This window comes from Silene latifolia, chromosome 5, assembly GCF_048544455.1.
Source record: "Silene latifolia isolate original U9 population chromosome 5, ASM4854445v1, whole genome shotgun sequence".
NCBI lineage: Eukaryota > Viridiplantae > Streptophyta > Magnoliopsida > Caryophyllales > Caryophyllaceae > Silene > Silene latifolia.
Window position 1 is genome coordinate 68,994,203 of NC_133530.1, and position 22,259 is coordinate 69,016,461.

At 36.2% G+C, this 22,259-nt stretch overlaps 1 pseudogene; it reads left to right on the plus strand.

Moving 5' to 3' along the window:
- Positions 1 to 5,413: 5,413 nt before the first annotated feature.
- The window catches only part of LOC141655491 (purple acid phosphatase 8-like), a 36,337-nt pseudogene continuing 19,491 nt past the window's right edge, over positions 5,414 to 22,259 (plus strand).

A 22,259-nucleotide genomic window follows, 5' to 3' on the forward strand; every position in this document is an offset into this window, starting at 1 on the left:
ATAAGAAATTAAAGGTTGGTGACAAAGATCAAACCTATCTATGGCATTGTCGAATGGGACACATAAATGAGAAACGCGTAAAGAAACTTGTCGATAATGGGACTATTCCCGCATTCGAATTTTCTACATATGGCACGTGTGAATCATGTCTCATTGGCAAAATGACTCGAATTTCCTTCAAAGGTGTTGGAATGCGCGCTAGTGACCTATTAGGACTCATACATACAGTTGTTTGTGGACCTATGTCAATTACCGCTAGAGATGGCTATAGATATTTTATCACTTTCACGGACAATTTAAGTAGATATGGATATGTCTACTTAATGAAGCACAAAAGTGAGTCCTTTGAGAAATTCAAGGAATACCAGAACAGGGTTGAAAACCAACTGGGTAGAAAGGTTAAAGCACTCCGTTCAGATCGGGGTGGCGAATATCTTTCAAATGAGTTTGATCAACTCCTTAAAGACTGTGGAATCGTTCTACAGTTAACTCCACCTGGAACACCTCAATTAAATGGTGTGTCCGAACGGAGAAATCGAACCTTACTTGGCATGGTTCGATCCATGATGAGTCACACGGTAGTGCCTGATTCATTATGGGGTTTTGCTCTTTTGTCAGCTGCTCTTATACTTAACCGAAGTCCGACTAAAGTTGTCGACAAGACTCCATATGAAATGTGGAAGGGAACGGTCCCTAACTTGTCCTTTATTCGGGTTTGGGGCTGCGAGGCTTATGTCAAGTGGAGACACGAGGATAAGCTCGGCCCGCGATCGGTCAAGACATACTTTATAGGTTATCCAAAAGGAACATTTTGTCATTACTTCTATTCGCCTACCGAACATCGAGTTTTGTTGCGGCTAGTGCGACGTTCTTAGAGAAAGAATTTCTCGAGAACAAGACAAGTAATAGAACCTTCGAGCTGTCAGAGATTCCAGAACCAACAACCGAGGAACAGATGGAGGAAGTGGTTCCTCCAACTGATGATACGGTTAGTATTCCTGAGGAACCTAGGACGTCGGGTGGAGTCTCTAATCCTCCGGACAGATACATTGGTATGGTCGAGGAGAATGACGTTTTACTCCTAGAGAGTAATGAACCCGCTACCTATAAAGGTGCTATGGCCTGTTCCGACTCAAAGGTATGGCTCGAAGCCATGTAATCCGAGATGGACTCTATGTATGAGAATGACGTATGGGATCTTGTTGATTTACCCAATAAGGTAAAACCTCTACATTGCAAATGGCTTTACAAAATAAAGCGTTCTGTAGACGCGCAACCAGATACCTATAAGGCATGACTAGTGGCAAAAGGTTTCACTCAAGTGCACGAATTGCATTATGATGAGATTTTTGCACCTGTAGTCATGCTACGTTCCATTCGGATAATCTTAGCGATTGCCGCATTTCATGACTATGAAATTTGGCAAATGGATGTGAAAACCGCCTTCTTAAACGGTTATTTGGAGGAAGAGTTGTACATGGTGCAACCCGAAGGTTTCATAGATCCTGAACATCTTAAGAAAGTATGCAAGCTTAAGCGTTCCATTTATGGACTTAAGCAAGCTTCTCGGAGTTGGAATCATCGTTTCGACCAGGTGATAAAAGAGTATGGTTTCACTCGATCGATCGAGGAACCATGCTTATATATCAAGTCGAGTGGGAGCAAGATTGTATTCTTGATATTGTATGTCGATGACATACTCTTGATTGTGAATGACATTCCTCTCCTATCTTCGGTTAAAGAATTGTTGAAGAACCATTTCCAGATGAAAGATCTTTTTATCGACATACTCTTGATTGTGAATGACATTCCTCTCCTATCTTCGGTTAAAGAATTGTTGAAGAACCATTTCCAGATGAAATATCTGGGTGAGGCACAACGCATTTTGGGAATCCGTATCTACCGAGATAGATCGCGACGGACGTTATCACTTAGTCAGGAGTCTTATTTGGATAAGATTCTTGAGAAGTTCAGCATGACCAACTCCAAGTAGGGGAACTTTCCCATGACGTCTGGGATGCAGTTGAGCAAGTCTCAGTCACCCACGACGCCTGAAGGTATTGAGCGCATGAGTCGTGTTCCTTATGTATCTTCAATAGGATCAATCATGTATGCCATGATATGCACACGTCCAGACGTGGCATATGCATTGAGTATGACGAGTCGGTACCAAAAGAATCCAGGTGAAACACACTGGATAGCTGTTAAAAATATCCTCAAGTACCTACGGAGGACTAAGGATAGGGTATTGACTTATGGAGGCGATACTAAGCTATGCGCAATTGGTTACGCAGATGCTAGCTTCTAAACGGATCGAGATGATTCTAAATCTCAGTCCGGATTCATCTTCACTCTTAATGGTGCTGCGGTCAGCTGGAAGAGTTCCAAACAGAGTGTTGTAGCAGATTCTACTACTGAATCCGAGTACTATGCCGCTTCGAAGCAGCTAAGGAAGCGATATGGATGCGTCAATTCTTACAAGGACTTACGATAGTTCCTAGTTCGAATGACCCGATCACCATCTATTGTGACAATAGAGGTGCCATCTTCCAGGCTAAGGAGCCTAAGTCTAGCAACAAGTTTAGACATGTACATCGGAAAGCTCACCTGATCCGTGATTATGTGGAGCAAGAAGAGATAGTGATTGACAAGATTGCGACGGATGATAACATCGCAGACCCTCTCACTAAACCGTTGAATTTTGATAAGCATGAAGGGCACGTTATTTCCATGGGAATTAAACGTGTTCCTGAGTTGTAGTAGTTGATTATGAATTTGATACATTATCTTTTTCATATACTATTTATAACTTCATCGTTTTATTATAATATTTTGTTTTTCATGTGGATTGTACTGACAACTTTGAACGCCACAAAGTGAACTGAATTACATTATATCTTGTTTTGGTCCGTAATCGCCTACAAGAGCTGATAACTCTGGCTATTATATTGTGTAGTCGATTGATGGTGGGTTCAACGAGCCATAAGTCAAACTGTTGACTGATCGATCACAAATGCGAGGTTATAACGATACCTCGTAGGACAAATTTTTGTGACAACGTAATGAAGTCCTAAATGTTTAAAAACATTCGGTGCCAGGTCGTGGATAGGACATCCATTATGTTCCTAGAGTCGATTCTTTTGACTATCGACTGTCTCTTGAGATTAAGGCAGTTTTTGGGTGACTTTGGTTTCTTTCTCACGGTCTGCCGTAACTGGAGGCTAAGTAGATATTTTCTGGGTCATTTCATACTGTGCTTACATCTGCAGGATTCGAGTTGAGGAAAATATCTAACCTTTATCAGGTATAGTTATTTCTCAGGGCCACTCGAGGAGTTGTAACTGAAATGCATGGCCATGCTCGAATGATGATTCGTTTATCAGTTAAGTTACTCTCTAGTCGGGGAAACCACTCTTGATACAGATCACTTGTAAAATACGACCTTTGTGAATACGGATTTGCAAATTGTTTTACATTGAGTGGGAGAAATTTTAGGATATGAGAATCGGTTATCGCACATACACTTGTGAGGACAAGTGGGAGTTTGTTGGAGCACATCGACAAAAATACAGAAACGGCAAAGAGAGATCAATGAGCATTGAGGTTAATAGCAATAAATTATTATCGAAATTTTAGTTAGATTTATCATATTCAGTATGAAGATTTACGAATGATTTGCTTCGAGTGTGGGCGGTTAGGTCATTTAGTGGATGAATGTTGATTGGATGCATCAAAAGCTTCTTCAAAGGACTAAAAATCTCACAAAAACCTCAACTGTACTTATAATGCCGATGAAGAAGTCAGAATCTATTTCATTCGGCCAAGAAAGAGTCAATCTTTGGCGATTGGATGCTGCTAGTCAAGAAACCTCCTCGAAGAAGAAGACCCCTACGAAACCAGATAAGTTAAGCCCGGCTATTTTCCCTTCAAGAGCGAGCCAAATAATACTATTTTGGGTTTTTGTAATTCTCAATAAATTGCAACAAGTCGACGTGTTTTGAAATTACGTTCAATTTGTTTGGTTTTGTTTCCCTTTCCAGAGATTGAATTTGATCAAATAATCAATCATCCATTGCATGCATGTCGTCTTTATTATTAATTGTTCACCCAATTTCCTCGTCTTTTGATTTTTTTTTTTGACAGTTTTCCTTAGCTTGTTTAATTGCATTACTCCGATCCCTTACAAGTTACACCAACTCTTAATTAAGTATTTGAAATTTTATATTTCTTAAATGTATTATACTACTATAAGATTGTTATGTAAAATAATTATGTTTACTTCTGCCTAAGAAAATTTTCTCTAAACACATTTTGGTACTCCGGTAACGTCCATTGCTTACTAACTCGAGAGTTTGACTTGATACAAATCTTTTTTTTTGGCAGCCGTAAAGAAAGATATACCTAACTACGCATAGCCTCACAAGCGAGGCCATGAGCAACAGTATTATAGGCCCTAGGAATATAACTAAAAGCTAAGCAATGAAAAAGCAAGAAAAGTTCCTGAATATCCTTAACGACGTCAGCAACTTGATGGTGAGGTTTCTCAAACCAAGCCAGAAGTCCAACCAGAGATAGGCAATCCGTAGAAACCTCCAAATGATGATAGTTGTGATCAACAGCCCATCTAAGAACCACTCTAATCCCCAACTAAATGGACAAGTAATAACTTGAATCGATAAGACTCAAATCTAACTATATAAACTTGGACTAAGATAGTAAGACTAGACATATGAACCCGAATGCTGAAAGACAATATACGATATTTGTAGATATGTGCGTCCTAATAAATAAGGTTTCTCATTTCTGAGTTTGAGTTGACTGAACTGCTCCGGGCATCAAAATTGTACATATGACTCCTTTACTGAAAATAAAATTGTTGGAGCTTGTGTCCTCCACAAATTAGTGTGATAAAATTTATAAATCTCTTATAGGTTCACAAGGGTATACTTCGTATTTTATCAGTTGATTAACGATTACCTAATAACGGTTGGCTTGCTAGAAAGTTTGACGTTATTATCATATAGATGGCGGTGATCAACTGGTCCCTAAAAGTCACACCTAAATGATGTGTTTGAGAAATGTGATTGTATGAAAGTATAATCACATTGATGTCTTATATGACTAAACAGTTAGTCAATGTGTTGATGAGACGATTATTTAATGCCGATTAAATAATATTAGCTGAGACGAATTAACTGTCAATTCGTAAATTGAATATAATATGTTATATTTAATTAATGTATATAATGTTAGCTTGGACGAATTAATATGTTAATTCGTAATTAAATGTAATCGGTTATATTTAATACGCTAATGATAAATTATACGATATTGTCATAATAAATTATTATTGACCCGTATTAATTAATGCGATATAATATAAATGATAATTTATAAATAATGCGTTATATACATGGTCGATAGACCGGGTATGTCAGTCGATCGACTGATATACCTGTTTCAGTTACATGGTCGATCGACCGGGTGTATCAGTCGATCGACTGATATGCTTGTTTCGTATGTATGGGCCGAGATTTTGGAAAGAAAAATAAATCACCCTATTTCACCCTAATACACGGTTATAAGGGAGAGGGGAGTTTATTTTTCTTAACCTAATTTCTAACCTACTCCTGCCTCTCATCTCAACAAAACACAAAACCCTAATTTTACAGAAAATTTGAGGGATCGATTCTAGCAAAAGAACAAGGGCATATCTCATATCGTCTTGGGTGCAACTGATAGGAGAATATCATTGTGATATTGTTCATAGGCCATAAAAGCTAGGACCGAAGGTTATTTCTTAATCCTTTATGCTTTTGTTTATGCAATTTAGTTTTATGACTCGTAATCATCACTCTATAATTCGTTATAATCTTTAAAATTAAAGGATGCATACAGATGAATCCCACAAAAATAAAGAAAGAAAAAAAAACTCTATGATTGTCGTAATTTATGTTTATTTTTCTAAAAAAAAAAGTATTTAAATTATTTACTGTAATTTTAACTAACAATTAGTTTGTTCGTGATCGATGCAGTTCTTGGAAATCACGATTGTAGAGGAGACGCCTAAGCACAAATGGACCCTGTTCTTAGAAAATTGGATAGCAGATGGTTTTGCCTAAGGTCTTACATTGTAAATGCAGGTTAAAATTGAAGGATCTTCTTTATTTTATTTTCCATTATGTAGGTGTCAGGGTAATTCTCAGTAGTACATTAGTATCGGATACTACATTTGATGAGACGGTTTTAGTATGCGTTAAGAAGGTCGAATTAGTAAAGTTCAAGTGACAAAGGCGGTCCTTAATGAATTATAATGGAACAATGCTTTAAGTTATAACGTTGGCGGAACTTGGATCCAAATATTAAGAAATAAGCATGAAAAAGATGAAGAAGATCTTGTGGGTCAGTTTTATATGTTTAAAACGGAGTCCAAGTCTGAGGAGAGATGGGCCCAGATACCTATGAAGATATCTGAGACGTGTGCGCTTAAGGTGCACTAATTGAGCGCGCATAAATCAAAAAGGGAAGGGGCGGCAGCAGCTATTGCGCGACCTGCATTCAACCTGAGTGCGACCGAGGCGCGACCAACACGCGACTTACATCTGACAGTCCTCGTGTTCGTGATTCAGCTTTAAGACTCGTGTTTGTTTATTTATTTTAGTCGGTTTGTTCCGATGAGTTCTATTATTATTATTACTTTATTTCCTAATCTAATTATTTTACCTAATTACTATATAACACGGTATTTCAGTTTTTGAAAAGACTTACACAACTTGGAGAGACAAAAACCCTATTATTGTTATTGACAGACGATGTGTAACTAATCTTTATTCTTGGATTCAAGCGATTGAAGCACTCTAATCCGGTTGTGAGTTTGAATGTTTTAATTTCTCTTCTTGATTATTGTGAATTTCTTAGCTATTAATTATATGAATGTTGATTGATAATTGCTAGGTGCGCAACTAGTAGTCGATTTCTTCATTCTATTGTTAGTATTGTTAATTGAATAGGATTTATTGATTAACTTTACACAAGTAACATCTAAGAATTAATATTGAACGGGATATGTTGATATTAGTACTTAGAAGCGATTCACATAAATATCTAAAGTGCAACTGGATTGTATGCGCTATTTATTCTCTATCGAATTCTCTAAATTATATTTCTAACATTGAATTAAACCTTGAACTGGATTGTTAGGGTTGTTTAATAGTTATGGTTGATTAAGAACATGATTCGTTTTAATTGACTATTCGTAAGGAGAATTGGAATTTTACATTCATGATAGAGTAATCAAGATTAGTAGTTGAAACCATCTAAGACCTTTTAAACTATTTGAATTCATCTATTTCATTACTTGCTTAATCTTAGTTCTTTAGTTAATCAAACAAATCAAACCCCCCATAAATCAAGTTACTTTACTCGCATTATTACACACATTCGTTAACTTAGTCCTTCTCTCAGGGGTTCGACCCTTACTTTCTCTATATTACTGTTTTAGTAGTTTAGTAAGTAAGTGATTATAAATTTACATTTGATAGGCATACGACTTTCAGCCCGTCAAATTTAGCGCCGTTGCCGGGGAAGGCAATAGTTAATTTTTGTGTATTAGTGTAGAGAGTTTTAGTTAGTTAGTTTTGTCTTAGTTTACTTGATAGATAGATGGCTACTAAATATTTTCCCAAATATGAGCATGAACTGTTTTATAAATATTTTAATAGACTCCATGAATATGTTATAAGATGTCGTCATCCTTATCAAATATGGGAGCTTTGTCATGTAATTTATAATGGTTTGAATAAGGAGACTCTTGGTCATGTGAATTCTTTGAGTAGGGGAAATTTTATTAATGGGTTGAGTTATGAAGAAAAGTGGGAACTTTTTCAATATTTGGCTCATGACATCAAGAATGGGAGCAATATAATTTACTCCATATTCAACCCCTACCCCTTTATTCGGATGCTTTGAGTTGTCATGATAAATCTCATATGTCTCACCAAGACATGATACGTGCTTATATGGCTGATGTGAATTCCTCTTGTATTAATGTTAATCCCTCCCCATGTGAAACTAACCTAGTTAGTCAAGATTTAAAGGACCGTGTTGAACAAGTGACTAACCACTTTGATATGCCTGTGACACAAGAAGAACTTAATTCTTATTATATTAAGTGGCAAACTGAGCATGTTGATAAGTTTTATGACCCCCTTCCCCTTGAACCTGAAGTGAAGCACTCTTATAAAGAATGTGATGTTAACAGTGATGATGATGGTTTTTGGGATGATGAGGAAGATGAATATGATGTGATACATTCTTCACCCCCTTCCTCTGTTTCTATGGTTGTTGACTCATCTTGCACTAATATTGAGACGATACATGTTGATAATTCATTGATGCAAGTGATTTGAGTAATGTTTCGATCGTTGATGATTTTCAAATGTGATTGTTGAGCATGAGAAAGAGGGGGTGTTTGTGTCATGTGATAAGACCATAGTGAGCGGAGTGGAAGAAGAGGAGATAATTATTTTTAATAATATGAAAGATGATCTTCCTACACTTGGTGAATTCTTTAGCATGGAGTTTGATAACAAGGTGGAGGAAGGAGAGGACAAGGTAGTTAATGAGTCTTATATTCACAAGGAGGAATCACCCATTCCACCTTTTGAGACTCAATCTGTGTTAGTCCTTCAAAAAATTCATATTATCCCCATTCCTTACTTGACTATCCCTATATCAACCTCGTCATATAAGGAGCCATATCGTGATGTGGTAGCTAATTTTGAGAAGCATAGAGGTAAAGAAAAGTATTTGCATGTTTATACCTCTTTTGTACATGTATGGTTTTAGCTGCTCTTACACTATTATTGTCACTTCTCGTTTTTGTGGGCTATCATGTTTGATAGGTTACTGAGGGCATTAAGTTGTTCCGCGCATGACTTGGCTTTTCACTCATTCTGAATGGTCCATTGGTAAGTTCAGGTAACTTTTCTATCTAAGCTTAAGTCGGGTGGTTTACCATTCAGCGAGATGTCGAGCCACCGACGTTAAATAAAAGCGCTCCCGAAGGCAACCCGTCGATTATTATTTTTGCAAAAAAAAAAAAAAAAAACGAAAATCCAAAAAAAAAAGAGAAAAATCAAAAAAAAAATTAGAGAGAAAAAAAAAAGGATCGGACAATACCTCAAGATTCATTGCATATTTATGGTGTTGGCGTCATAAGAAGAGCGACAAAGAAGGATGGCTGGGTAAGTTAGTGGTAAAGGTGAGGAGAAATCCTGGTGTGATGTTGTGGGCACCTTTTTATTGCGATTGGATGGACTTGTGAGTTGGAGTAGAGGAGACTAGGACACACCATTTGAGCTTGTTTTGTATTTACTTCATTTGGTCATTTGTTAGGATTGGAGCGATAAGGGGCGCTAGTATTCTTTGGTGATTCCTTATTGTTCTTATTGTGTGTTATTGGAGATGCAAATGGCTAAGTGTGGGAAGGAGGTGTGATGAGTGGTTGACATGTTCATGTGGTTTGCTGAAGGATGGATGTACTAGTGAAGTCGCATGACGCTCCCTTTAATAAGGTATGTTTTCTCCTTTCCTTTTTATTGTGTCCTATACAACATTGAGTACAATGTTTAGTTCAAGTGTGGGGAGGAGAATCGTTCCGATTGTAATTCATTGTACTTGTGTGCTGTGCTTTATTTCAGTTATTTCTATTCCCAAAAAAAAAATGAAAAAAAAAATGAAAAAAAAAATTGAAAAATGAAAAAAAAAGTGAAAAAGAAAAAAGAATGGATCCCGGCTAGGTGAAAACCCGAAAGGGCGCCTAGGCATGATTGGGATGTGGCCGAGGACGGAGTGAAAACCCGAAAGGGCGCTCCGGGTAAAATGAAGAATCGAGTTGCGTGCCACTGAGAGTAGATGTGAGATTGAAAAAAACGAATGATAAGCTAGAGTGAAAACCCGCAAGGGCGGGCGCTCTAGGCAAAATGAGAGATCTAAGAAAAATGAAAAAAATTTGATGTCCCTTTACAATATTGGAGACCCATCTTTATAAGTTTCATTGTGAGTCTTGTTGATTTTTCCCATACTTCTGTGGATTGGTGTTGGTTTAATTTATTGGGTCCTTTGAGTTTACTCGAGGACGAGTAAAGATATAAGTGTGGGGAAGTTGATGAGACGGTTTTAGTATGCGTTAAGAAGGTCGAATTAGTGAAGTTCAAGTGACAAAGGCGGTCCTTAATGAATTATAATGGTACAATGCTTTAAGTTATAACGTTGGCGGAACTTGGATCCAAATATTGAGAAATAAGCATGGAAAAGATGAAGAAGATCTTGTGGGTCAGTTTTATATGTTTAAAACGGAGTCCAAGTCCGAGGAGAGATGGGCCCAGATACCTATGAAGATATCTGAGACGTGTGCGCTTAAGGTGCACTAATTGAGCGCACATAAATCAAAAAGGGAAGGGGCGGCAGCAGCTATCGCGCGACCTGCATTCAACCTGAGTGCGACCGAGGCGCAACCGACGCGCGACCAACACGCGACTTACATCCGACAGTCCTCGTGTTCGTGATTCAGCTTTAAGACTCGTGTTTGTTTATTTATTTTAGTCGGTTTGTTCCGATGAGTTATATTATTATTATTACTTTATTTCCTAATCTAATTATTTTACCTAATTACTATATAACACAGTATTTCAGTTTTAGAAAAGACTTACACAACTTGGAGAGACAAAAACCCTATATTGTTATTGACAGACGATGTGTAACTAATCTTTATTCTTGGATTCAAGCAATTGAAGCACTCTAATCCGGTTGTGAGTTTGAATGTTTTAATTTCTCTTCTTGATTATTGTGAATTGCTTAGCTATTAATTATATGAATGTTGATTGATAATTGCTAGGTGCGCAACTAGTAGTCGATTTCTTCATTCTATTGTTAGTATTGTTAATTGAATAGGATTTATTGATTAACTTTACACAAGTAACATCTAAGAATTAATATTGAACGGGATATGTTGATATTAGTACTTAGAAGCGATTCACATAAATATCTAAAGTGCAACTGGATTGTATGCGCTATTTATTCTCTATCGAATTCTCTAAATTATATTTCTGCTGTTGAATTAAACCTTGAACTGGATTGTTAGGGTTGTTTAATAGTTATGGTTGATTAAGAACAAGATTCGTTTTAATTGACTATTCGTAAGGAGAATTGGAATTTTACATTCATGATAGAGTAATCAAGATTAGTAGTTGAAACCATCTAAGACCTTTTAAACTATTTGAATTCATCTATTTCATTACTTGCTTAATCTTAGTTCTTTAGTTAATCAAAAAAATCAAACCCCCCCATAAACTGGTTACTTTACTCTGCATTATTACACACATTCGTTAACTTAGTCCTTCTCTGTGGGTTCGACCCTTACTTTCTCTATATTACTGTTTTAGTAGTTTAGTAAGTAAGTGATTATAAATTTACATTTGATAGGCATACGACTTTCAGCCCGTCAAATTTAGCGCCGTTGCCGGGGAAGGCAATAGTTAATTTTTGTGTATTAGTGTAGAGAGTTTTAGTTAGTTAGTTTTGTCTTAGTTTACTTGATAGATAGATGGCTACTAAATATTTTCCCAAATATGAGCATGAACTGTTTTATAAATATTTTAATAGACTCCATGAATATGTTATAAGATGTCGTCATCCTTATCAAATATGGGAGCTTTGTCATGTAATTTATAATGGTTTGAATAAGGAGACTCTTGGTCATGTGAATTCTTTGAGTAGGGGAAATTTTATTAATGGGTTGAGTTATGAAGAAAAGTGGGAACTTTTTCAATATTTGGCTCATGACACTGAAGAATGGGAGCAATATAATTTACTCCATATTCAACCCCTACCCCTTTATTCGGATGCTTTGAGTTGTCATGATAAATCTCATATGTCTACTGAAGACATGATACGTGCTTATATGGCTGATGTGAATTCCTCTTGTATTAATGTTAATCCCTCCCCATGTGAAACTAACCTAGTTAGTCAAGATTTAAAGGACCGTGTTGAACAAGTGACTAACCACTTTGATATGCCTGTGACACAAGAAGAACTTAATTCTTATTATATTAAGTGGCAAACTGAGCATGTTGATAAGTTTTATGACCCCCTTCCCCTTGAACCTGAAGTGAAGCACTCTTATAAAGAATGTGATGTTAACAGTGATGATGATGGTTTTTGGGATGATGAGGAAGATGAATATGATGTGATACATTCTTCACCCCCTTCCTCTGTTTCTATGGTTGTTGACTCATCTTGCACTAATATTGAGACGATACATGTTGATAATTCATTGATGCAAGTGATTTGAGTAATGTTTCGATCGTTGATGATTTTCAAATGTGATTGTTGAGCATGAGAAAGAGGGGGTGTTTGTGTCATGTGATAAGACCATAGTGAGCGGAGTGGAAGAAGAGGAGATAATTATTTTTAATAATATGAAAGATGATCTTCCTACACTTGGTGAATTCTTTAGCATGGAGTTTGATAACAAGGTGGAGGAAGGAGAGGACAAGGTAGTTAATGAGTCTTATATTCACAAGGAGGAATCACCCATTCCACCTTTTGAGACTCAATCTGTGTTAGTCCTTCAAAAAATTCATATTATCCCCATTCCTTACTTGACTATCCCTATATCAACCTCGTCATATAAGGAGCCATATCGTGATGTGGTAGCTAATTTTGAGAAGCATAGAGGTAAAGAAAAGTATTTGCATGTTTATACCTCTTTTGTACATGTATGGTTTTAGTTTGCTCTTACACTATTATTGTCACTTCTCGTTTTTGTGGGCTATCATGTTTGATAGGTTACTGAGGGCATTAAGTTGTTCCGCGCATGACTTGGCTTTTCACTCATTCCAATGGTCCATTGGTAAGTTCAGGTAACTTTTCTATCTAAGCTTAAGTCGGGTGGTTTACCATTCAGCGAAATGTCGAGCCACCGACGTTAAATAAAAGCGCTCCCGAAGGCAACCCGTCGATTATTATTTTTGCAAAAAAAAAAAAAAAAAAACGAAAATCCAAAAAAAAAAGAGAAAAATCAAAAAAAAAATTAGAGAGAAAAAAAAAGATCGGACAATACCTCAAGATTCATTGCATATTTATGGTGTTGGCGTCATAAGAAGAGCGACAAAGAAGGATGGCTGGGTAAGTTAGTGGTAAAGGTGAGGAGAAATCCTGGTGTGATGTTGTGGGCACCTTTTTATTGCGATTGGATGGACTTGTGAGTTGGAGTAGAGGAGACTAGGACACACCATTTGAGCTTGTTTTGTATTTACTTCATTTGGTCATTTGTTAGGATTGGAGCGATAAGGGGCGCTAGTATTCTTTGGTGATTCCTTATTGTTCTTATTGTGTGTTATTGGAGATGCAAATGGCTAAGTGTGGGAAGGAGGTGTGATGAGTGGTTGACATGTTCATGTGGTTTCTTCAAGGATGGATGTACTAGTGAAGTCGCATGACGCTCCCTTTAATAAGGTATGTTTTCTCCTTTCCTTTTTATTGTGTCCTATACAACATTGAGTACAATGTTTAGTTCAAGTGTGGGGAGGAGAATCGTTCCGATTGTAATTCATTGTACTTGTGTGCTGTGCTTTATTTCAGTTATTTCTATTCCCAAAAAAAAAATGAAAAAAAAAATGAAAAAAAAAATTGAAAAATGAAAAAAAAAGTGAAAAAGAAAAAAGAATGGATCCCGGCTAGGTGAAAACCCGAAAGGGCGCCTAGGCATGATTGGGATGTGGCCGAGGACGGAGTGAAAACCCGAAAGGGCGCTCCGGGTAAAATGAAGAATCGAGTTGCGTGCCACTGAGAGTAGATGTGAGATTGAAAAAAACGAATGATAAGCTAGAGTGAAAACCCGCAAGGGCGGGCGCTCTAGGCAAAATGAGAGATCTAGGAAAAATGAAAAAATTTGATGTCCCTTTACAATATTGGAGACCCATCTTTATAAGTTTCATTGTGAGTCTTGTTGATTTTTCCCATACTTCCTTCATGGATTGGTGTTGGTTTAATTTATTGGGTCCTTTGAGTTTACTCGAGGACGAGTAAAGATATAAGTGTGGGGAAGTTGATGAGACGGTTTTAGTATGCGTTAAGAAGGTCGAATTAGTGAAGTTCAAGTGACAAAGGCGGTCCTTAATGAATTATAATGGTACAATGCTTTAAGTTATAACGTTGGCGGAACTTGGATCCAAATATTGAGAAATAAGCATGGAAAAGATGAAGAAGATCTTGTGGGTCAGTTTTATATGTCTAAAACGGAGTCCAAGTCCGAGGAGAGATGGGCCCAGATACCTATGAAGATATCTGAGACGTGTGCGCTTAAGGTGCACTAATTGAGCGCACATAAATCAAAAAGGGAAGGGGCGGCAACAGCTATTGCGCGACCTGCATTCAACCTGAGTGCGACCGAGGCGCAACCGACGCGCGACCAACACGCGACTTACATCCGACAGTCCTCGTGTTCGTGATTCAGCTTTAAGACTCGTGTTTGTTTATTTATTTTAGTCGGTTTGTTCCGATGAGTTATATTATTATTATTACTTTATTTCCTAATCTAATTATTTTACCTAATTACTATATAACACAGTATTTCAGTTTTAGAAAAGACTTACACAACTTGGAGAGACAAAAACCCTATATTGTTATTGACAGACGATGTGTAACTAATCTTTATTCTTGGATTCAAGCAATTGAAGCACTCTAATCCGGTTGTGAGTTTGAATGTTTTAATTTCTCTTCTTGATTATTGTGAATTGCTTAGCTATTAATTATATGAATGTTGATTGATAATTGCTAGGTGCGCAACTAGTAGTCGATTTCTTCATTCTATTGTTAGTATTGTTAATTGAATAGGATTTATTGATTAACTTTACACAAGTAACATCTAAGAATTAATATTGAACGGGATATGTTGATATTAGTACTTAGAAGCGATTCACATAAATATCTAAAGTGCAACTGGATTGTATGCGCTATTTATTCTCTATCGAATTCTCTAAATTATATTTCTGCCGTTGAATTAAACCTTGAACTGGATTGTTAGGGTTGTTTAATAGTTATGGTTGATTAAGAACAAGATTCGTTTTAATTGACTATTCGTAAGGAGAATTGGAATTTTACATTCATGATAGAGTAATCAAGATTAGTAGTTGAAACCATCTAAGACCTTTTAAACTATTTGAATTCATCTATTTCATTACTTGCTTAATCGTAGTTCTTTAGTTAATCAAACAAATCAAACCCCCCCATAAACTGGTTACTTTACTCTGCATTATTACACACATTCGTTAACTTAGTCCTTCTCTGTGGGTTCGACCCTTACTTTCTCTATATTACTGTTTTAGTAGTTTAGTAAGTAAGTGATTATAAATTTACATTTGATAGGCATACGACTTTCAGCCCGTCAAATTTAGCGCCGTTGCCGGGGAAGGCAATAGTTAATTTTTGTGTATTAGTGTAGAGAGTTTTAGTTAGTTAGTTTTGTCTTAGTTTACTTGATAGATAGATGGCTACTAAATATTTTCCCAAATATGAGCATGAACTGTTTTATAAATATTTTAATAGACTCCATGAATATGTTATAAGATGTCGTCATCCTTATCAAATATGGGAGCTTTGTCATGTAATTTATAATGGTTTGAATAAGGAGACTCTTGGTCATGTGAATTCTTTGAGTAGGGGAAATTTTATTAATGGGTTGAGTTATGAAGAAAAGTGGGAACTTTTTCAATATTTGGCTCATGACACTGAAGAATGGGAGCAATATAATTTACTCCATATTCAACCCCTACCCCTTTATTCGGATGCTTTGAGTTGTCATGATAAATCTCATATGTCTACTGAAGACATGATACGTGCTTATATGGCTGATGTGAATTCCTCTTGTATTAATGTTAATCCCTCCCCATGTGAAACTAACCTAGTTAGTCAAGATTTAGAGGACCGTGTTGAACAAGTGACTAACCACTTTGATATGCCTGTGACACAAGAAGAACTTAATTCTTATTATATTAAGTGGCAAACTGAGCATGTTGATAAGTTTTATGACCCCCTTCCCCTTGAACCTGAAGTGAAGCACTCTTATAAAGAATGTGATGTTAACAGTGATGATGATGGTTTTTGGGATGATGAGGAAGATGAATATGATGTGATACATTCTTCACCCCCTTCCTCTGTTTCTATGGTTGTTGACTCATCTTGCACTAATATTGAGACGATACATGTTGATAATTCATTGATGCAAGTGATTTGAGTAATGTTTCGATCGTTGATGATTTTCAAATGTGATTGTTGAGCATGAGAAAGAGGGGGTGTTTGTGTCATGTGATAAGACCATAGTGAGCGGAGTGGAAGAAGAGGAGATAATTATTTTTAATAATATGAAAGATGATCTTCCTACACTTGGTGAATTCTTTAGCATGGAGTTTGATAACAAGGTGGAGGAAGGAGAGGACAAGGTAGTTAATGAGTCTTATATTCACAAGGAGGAATCACCCATTCCACCTTTTGAGACTCAATCTGTGTTAGTCCTTCAAAAAATTCATATTATCCCCATTCCTTACTTGACTATCCCTATATCAACCTCGTCATATAAGGAGCCATATCGTGATGTGGTAGCTAATTTTGAGAAGCATAGAGGTAAAGAAAAGTATTTGCATGTTTATACCTCTTTTGTACATGTATGGTTTTAGCTGCTCTTACACTATTATTGTCACTTCTCGTTTTTATGGGCTATCATGTTTGATAGGTTCTTTTGAGGGCATTAAGTTGTTCCGCGCATGACTTGGCTTTTCACTCATTCTGAATGGTCCATTGGTAAGTTCAGGTAACTTTTCTATCTAAGCTTAAGTCGGGTGGTTTACCATTCAAATGAGATGTCGAGCCACCGACGTTAAATAAAAGCGCTCCCGAAGGCAACCCGTCGATTATTATTTTTGCAAAAAAAAAAAAAAAAAAAAAAAAAACAAAAAAAAAAAGAAAAAAAAAAAAAAAATTGAGAGAAAAAAAAAGATCGGACAATACCTCAAGATTCATTGCATATTTATGGTGTTGGCGTCATAAGAAGAGCGACAAAGAAGGATGGCTGGGTAAGTTAGTGGTAAAGGTGAGGAGAAATCCTGGTGTGATGTTGTGGGCACCTTTTTATTGCGATTGGATGGACTTGTGAGTTGGAGTAGAGGAGACTAGGACACACCATTTGAGCTTGTTTTGTATTTACTTCATTTGGTCATTTGTTAGGATTGGAGCGATAAGGGGCGCTAGTATTCTTTGGTGATTCCTTATTGTTCTTATTGTGTGTTATTGGAGATGCAAATGGCTAAGTGTGGGAAGGAGGTGTGATGAGTGGTTGACATGTTCATGTGGTTTGCTGAAGGATGGATGTACTAGTGAAGTCGCATGACGCTCCCTTTAATAAGGTATGTTTTCTCCTTTCCTTTTTATTGTGTCCTATACAACATTGAGTACAATGTTTAGTTCAAGTGTGGGGAGGAGAATCGTTCCGATTGTAATTCATTGTACTTGTGTGCTGTGCTTTATTTCAGTTATTTCTATTCTCAAAAAAAAAAATGAAAAAAAAATGAAAAAAAAAATTGAAAAATGAAAAAAAAAGTGAAAAAGAAAAAAGAATGGATCCCGGCTAGGTGAAAACCCGAAAGGGCGCCTAGGCATGATTGGGATGTGGCCGAGGACGGAGTGAAAACCCGAAAGGGCGCTCCGGGTAAAATGAAGAATCGAGTTGCGTGCCACTGAGAGTAGATGTGAGATTGAAAAAAACGAATGATAAGCTAGAGTGAAAACCCGCAAGGGCGGGCGCTCTAGGCAAAATGAGAGATCTAAGAAAAATGAAAAAAATTTGATGTCCCTTTACAATATTGGAGACCCATCTTTATAAGTTTCATTGTGAGTCTTGTTGATTTTTCCCATACTTCTGTGGATTGGTGTTGGTTTAATTTATTGGGTCCTTTGAGTTTACTCGAGGACGAGTAAAGATATAAGTGTGGGGAAGTTGATGAGACGGTTTTAGTATGCGTTAAGAAGGTCGAATTAGTGAAGTTCAAGTGACAAAGGCGGTCCTTAATGAATTATAATGGTACAATGCTTTAAGTTATAACGTTGGCGGAACTTGGATCCAAATATTGAGAAATAAGCATGGAAAAGATGAAGAAGATCTTGTGGGTCAGTTTTATATGTTTAAAACGGAGTCCAAGTCCGAGGAGAGATGGGCCCAGATACCTATGAAGATATCTGAGACGTGTGCGCTTAAGGTGCACTAATTGAGCGCACATAAATCAAAAGGGAAGGGGCGGCGGCAGCTATTGCGCGACCTCGCATTCAACCCGAGTGCGACCGAGGCGCAATGACGCGCGACCAACAACACGCGACTTACATCCGATCCTCGTGTTCGTTCATTCAAGACTCGTGTTTGTTTATTTATTTTAGTCGGTTTGTTCCAATGAGTTATATTATTATTATTACTTTATTTCCTAATCTAATTATTTTACCTAATTACTATATAACACAGTATTTCAGTTTTAGAAAAGACTTACACAACTTGGAGAGACAAAAACCCTATATTGTTATTGACAGACGATGTGTAACTAATCTTTATTCTTGGATTCAAGCAATTGAAGCACTCTAATCCGGTTGTGAGTTTGAATGTTTTAATTTCTCTTCTTGATTATTGTGAATTGCTTAGCTATTAATTATATGAATGTTGATTGATAATTGCTAGGTGCGTAACTAGTAGTCGATTTCTTCATTCTATTGTTAGTATTGTTAATTGAATAGGATTTATTGATTAACTTTACACAAGTAACATCTAAGAATTAATATTGAACGGGATACGTTGATATTAGTACTTAGAAGCGATTCACATAAATATCTAAAGTGCAACTGGATTGTATGCGCTATTTATTCTCTATCGAATTCTCTAAATTATATCGCTGCTGTTGAATTAAACCTTGAACTGGATTGTTAGGGTTGTTTAATAGTTAGGGTTGATTAATTACAGGATTCATTTTAATTGACTATTCGTAAGGAGAATTGGAATTTTACATTCATGATAGAGTAATCAAGATTAGTAGTTGAAACCATCTTACAATGATCAATTGTTATTGAGTGTGGATATATGCTTGAGTCTAAGATCTTTTAAACTATTTGAATTCATCTATTTCATTACTTGCTTAATCTTAGTTCTTTAGTTAATCAAACAAATCAAATCCCCCCCATAAACTGGTTACTTTACTTTGCATTATTACACACATTAGTTAACTTAGTCCTTCTCTGTGGGTTCGACCCTTACTTTCTCTATATTACTGTTTTAGTACTTTAGTAAGTAAGTGATTATAAATTTACATTTGATAGGCATACGACTTTCAGCCCGTCAACATTATCATGTAATACGGAGTAATTAAATTTGTTATTGTTAGAACAGAAATTGTTGAATTCTTTTTCGTGGATACGAGTCCATTTGTTGATAAATATTTTACGGATGATAAGCACACTTACGATTGGAGAGGGGTTCTACCTCGGCAAAAGTACTTGTCCAACTTATTAAAGGTATACAATTATACATAACATATTTTGCATATATTGAAAAAATTCTCATACATATTACCATTGTTTATTAATTTAGTGTGTATCAAAAAAAAAAAATTGTTTATTAATTGAGTATGTATGTTGTTTATCAATCATTCAAGATGATTGATAAATAAATACTTGCTAGTTGATTATAAAATGAGATTTTGGAAATATAAAGAATTTAGTTAGAGAAATGGGTTACACTAATGGACCCTGTTCTTAGAAAATTGGACAATAGATGGTTTTGCCTAAGGTCTTACATTGTAAGTGCAGGTTAAAATTGAAGGATTTTCTTTATTTTATTTTCCATTATGTAGGTGTCAGGGTAATTCTTATTAGTACATTAGTATCGCATACTAATGTAGTATGCGACACTAATACAGTAGTATTCTCAGTAGTACATTAGTGTTGCATTTTAATGCAGTTCTTGGAAATCACGATTGTAGAGGAGGCGTCTAAGCACAGATGGACCCTGTTCTTAGAAAATTGGACAGCAGATGATTTTGCCTAAGGTCTTACATTGTAAATGCATGTTAAAATTGAAGGATCTTCTTTATTTTATTTTCCATTATGTAGGTGTCAGGGTAATTCTCAGTAGTACATTAGTGTCGCATACTACATTATCATGTAATACGGAGTAATTAAATTTGTTATTGTTGGAACAGAAAATGTAATCCTTTTTTCACTGTTGCCAAAAAAAAAAAAAAAAAAGAAATTGTTGATTTCTTTTTTTGTGGATACGAGTCCATTTGTTGATAAATATTTTACGGATGATAAACACACTTACGATTGGAGAGGGGTTCTACCTCGGCAAAAGTACTTGTCCAACTTATTAAAGGTATACAATTATACATAACATATTTTGCATATATTTAAAAAATTCTCATACATATTACCATTGTTTATTAATTTAGTGCGTATCAAAAAAATAAAATTGTTTATTAAATGAGTACGTATGTTGTTTCTCAATCATTCAAAATGATTGATAAATAAATACTTGCTAGTTGATTATAAAATGAGATTTTGGAAATATAAAGAATTTAGTTAGAGAAATGGGTTACACTAATTTTTAAATAAGACCATTATAAAGCAAACACTGATTTTATAATGTTATACACCTTACTTATAGCTATAATTAAAAGAAAATAGTGTTAATAATAAGAAAAAAAACATTAAAACTATGGAGTATTTTACAAAAGTCTTACTAATTACTCCCTCCGATCCAAACAGATGGTAACATAGGGAAAATTGAGTTATTTAGGAAAAGGTGAAAATGTGAGGGATAAAGTAGGAAAGTTTGATTGGGGCCACATGAGTTTAAGTGGATTAAATAAGTAGTGGGTGAGTGGGTGCGTGGATGGTAAGTTGTAAATATGTAGTGGATGTAAGAGTAATTTAGTTATTTTTCATGCCAAATATGGTATGTTACCATTGATGTGGTTCATCAATTTTAGGTAAGTGTTACCATCTGTCTGGATCGAAGGGGGTATATTATTTTTTTTTTGACAAACGGGAGTATATTATTTATCAATGTACTAGTTTTATGCCCGTGCAAATTGCACGGGGTTGTAGTTTAGAGTTGAGAAGTAGGGTTGTTAATAGGTGATGCTATTTCATGGTAGTATTAATTTTGGAATTCTAGAATTACAGAAAAAAAAAGATCTCAAAATTATAAGAGTTAACAAAAGTAGACAAATTGCAAAGAAATAAGTACAACAAAAAGTTGTTACGGGGTACAATCATAAGTTAATTGAACTATAGCTTCTCAAAAACTTCTTTATACACTACGTTGTTTGTTCTATTGGACACGCGTTTATCATTATCGCAAATCAGAACCTTCAATCCCTTTTTGCTTGTCACTCTTGAAATAGCGACATAGAGCTGACCGTGCGTAAACACCGACCTTGGAAGATAAAGCCCAACATGTGCAAGTGACTGTCCCTGGCTCTTATTTATCGTCATTGCAAAACACACCGCAACGGGGAATTGTCTTCTGTCAAACTGTACCGGGAACTTACTGGAATCAGATGGAGTAAGTGTAATACGGGCAGTATGCACTTTATCGCCCTTATGACTACCCGATAAAACTGTTGCTCTAATCACACGTGATCCCAAATCCGCGAGATTGGTCAATGTTTCGAAGAAGCATAACTATAGCACCAACCTTCAGCTTTATTTCGTGATTTGGAAGCCCCGAGCACTTAATAGAGTTAAGAAATTATGAGGTGTACAAATCACGGACCCCAATATTACTCTCATCTTTACTAACCTCGTCTGAGCTGAAGTAAATTTTCTCTGTTGCATCTATTCGAGATAATACGTAGTCATTAACCAAATCAACGATCTCATGTGTAGGTGCAAGGATGGCCCTCTCCTGAAGATACTCGGGATTCGATAGTTGATTCTCGAGGGATGGGTAAATGGCATCTACAATCGAAGCGATAGGATCTCCAGCATGCTGAATCAAAATGTCATTCGGCAACTCTAATCAACTTCCCCATCATTCGGATCTCCAGCTTCCCCGTCTCCAACTTTTAGTATCCATTCTGAAAACTCTTTTATCTGAGCAAGTTCGGAACACGAATCTCCGCCTCGAAGGCGCATGTTTTTTGTCAATTTCAGCACCTTGTATG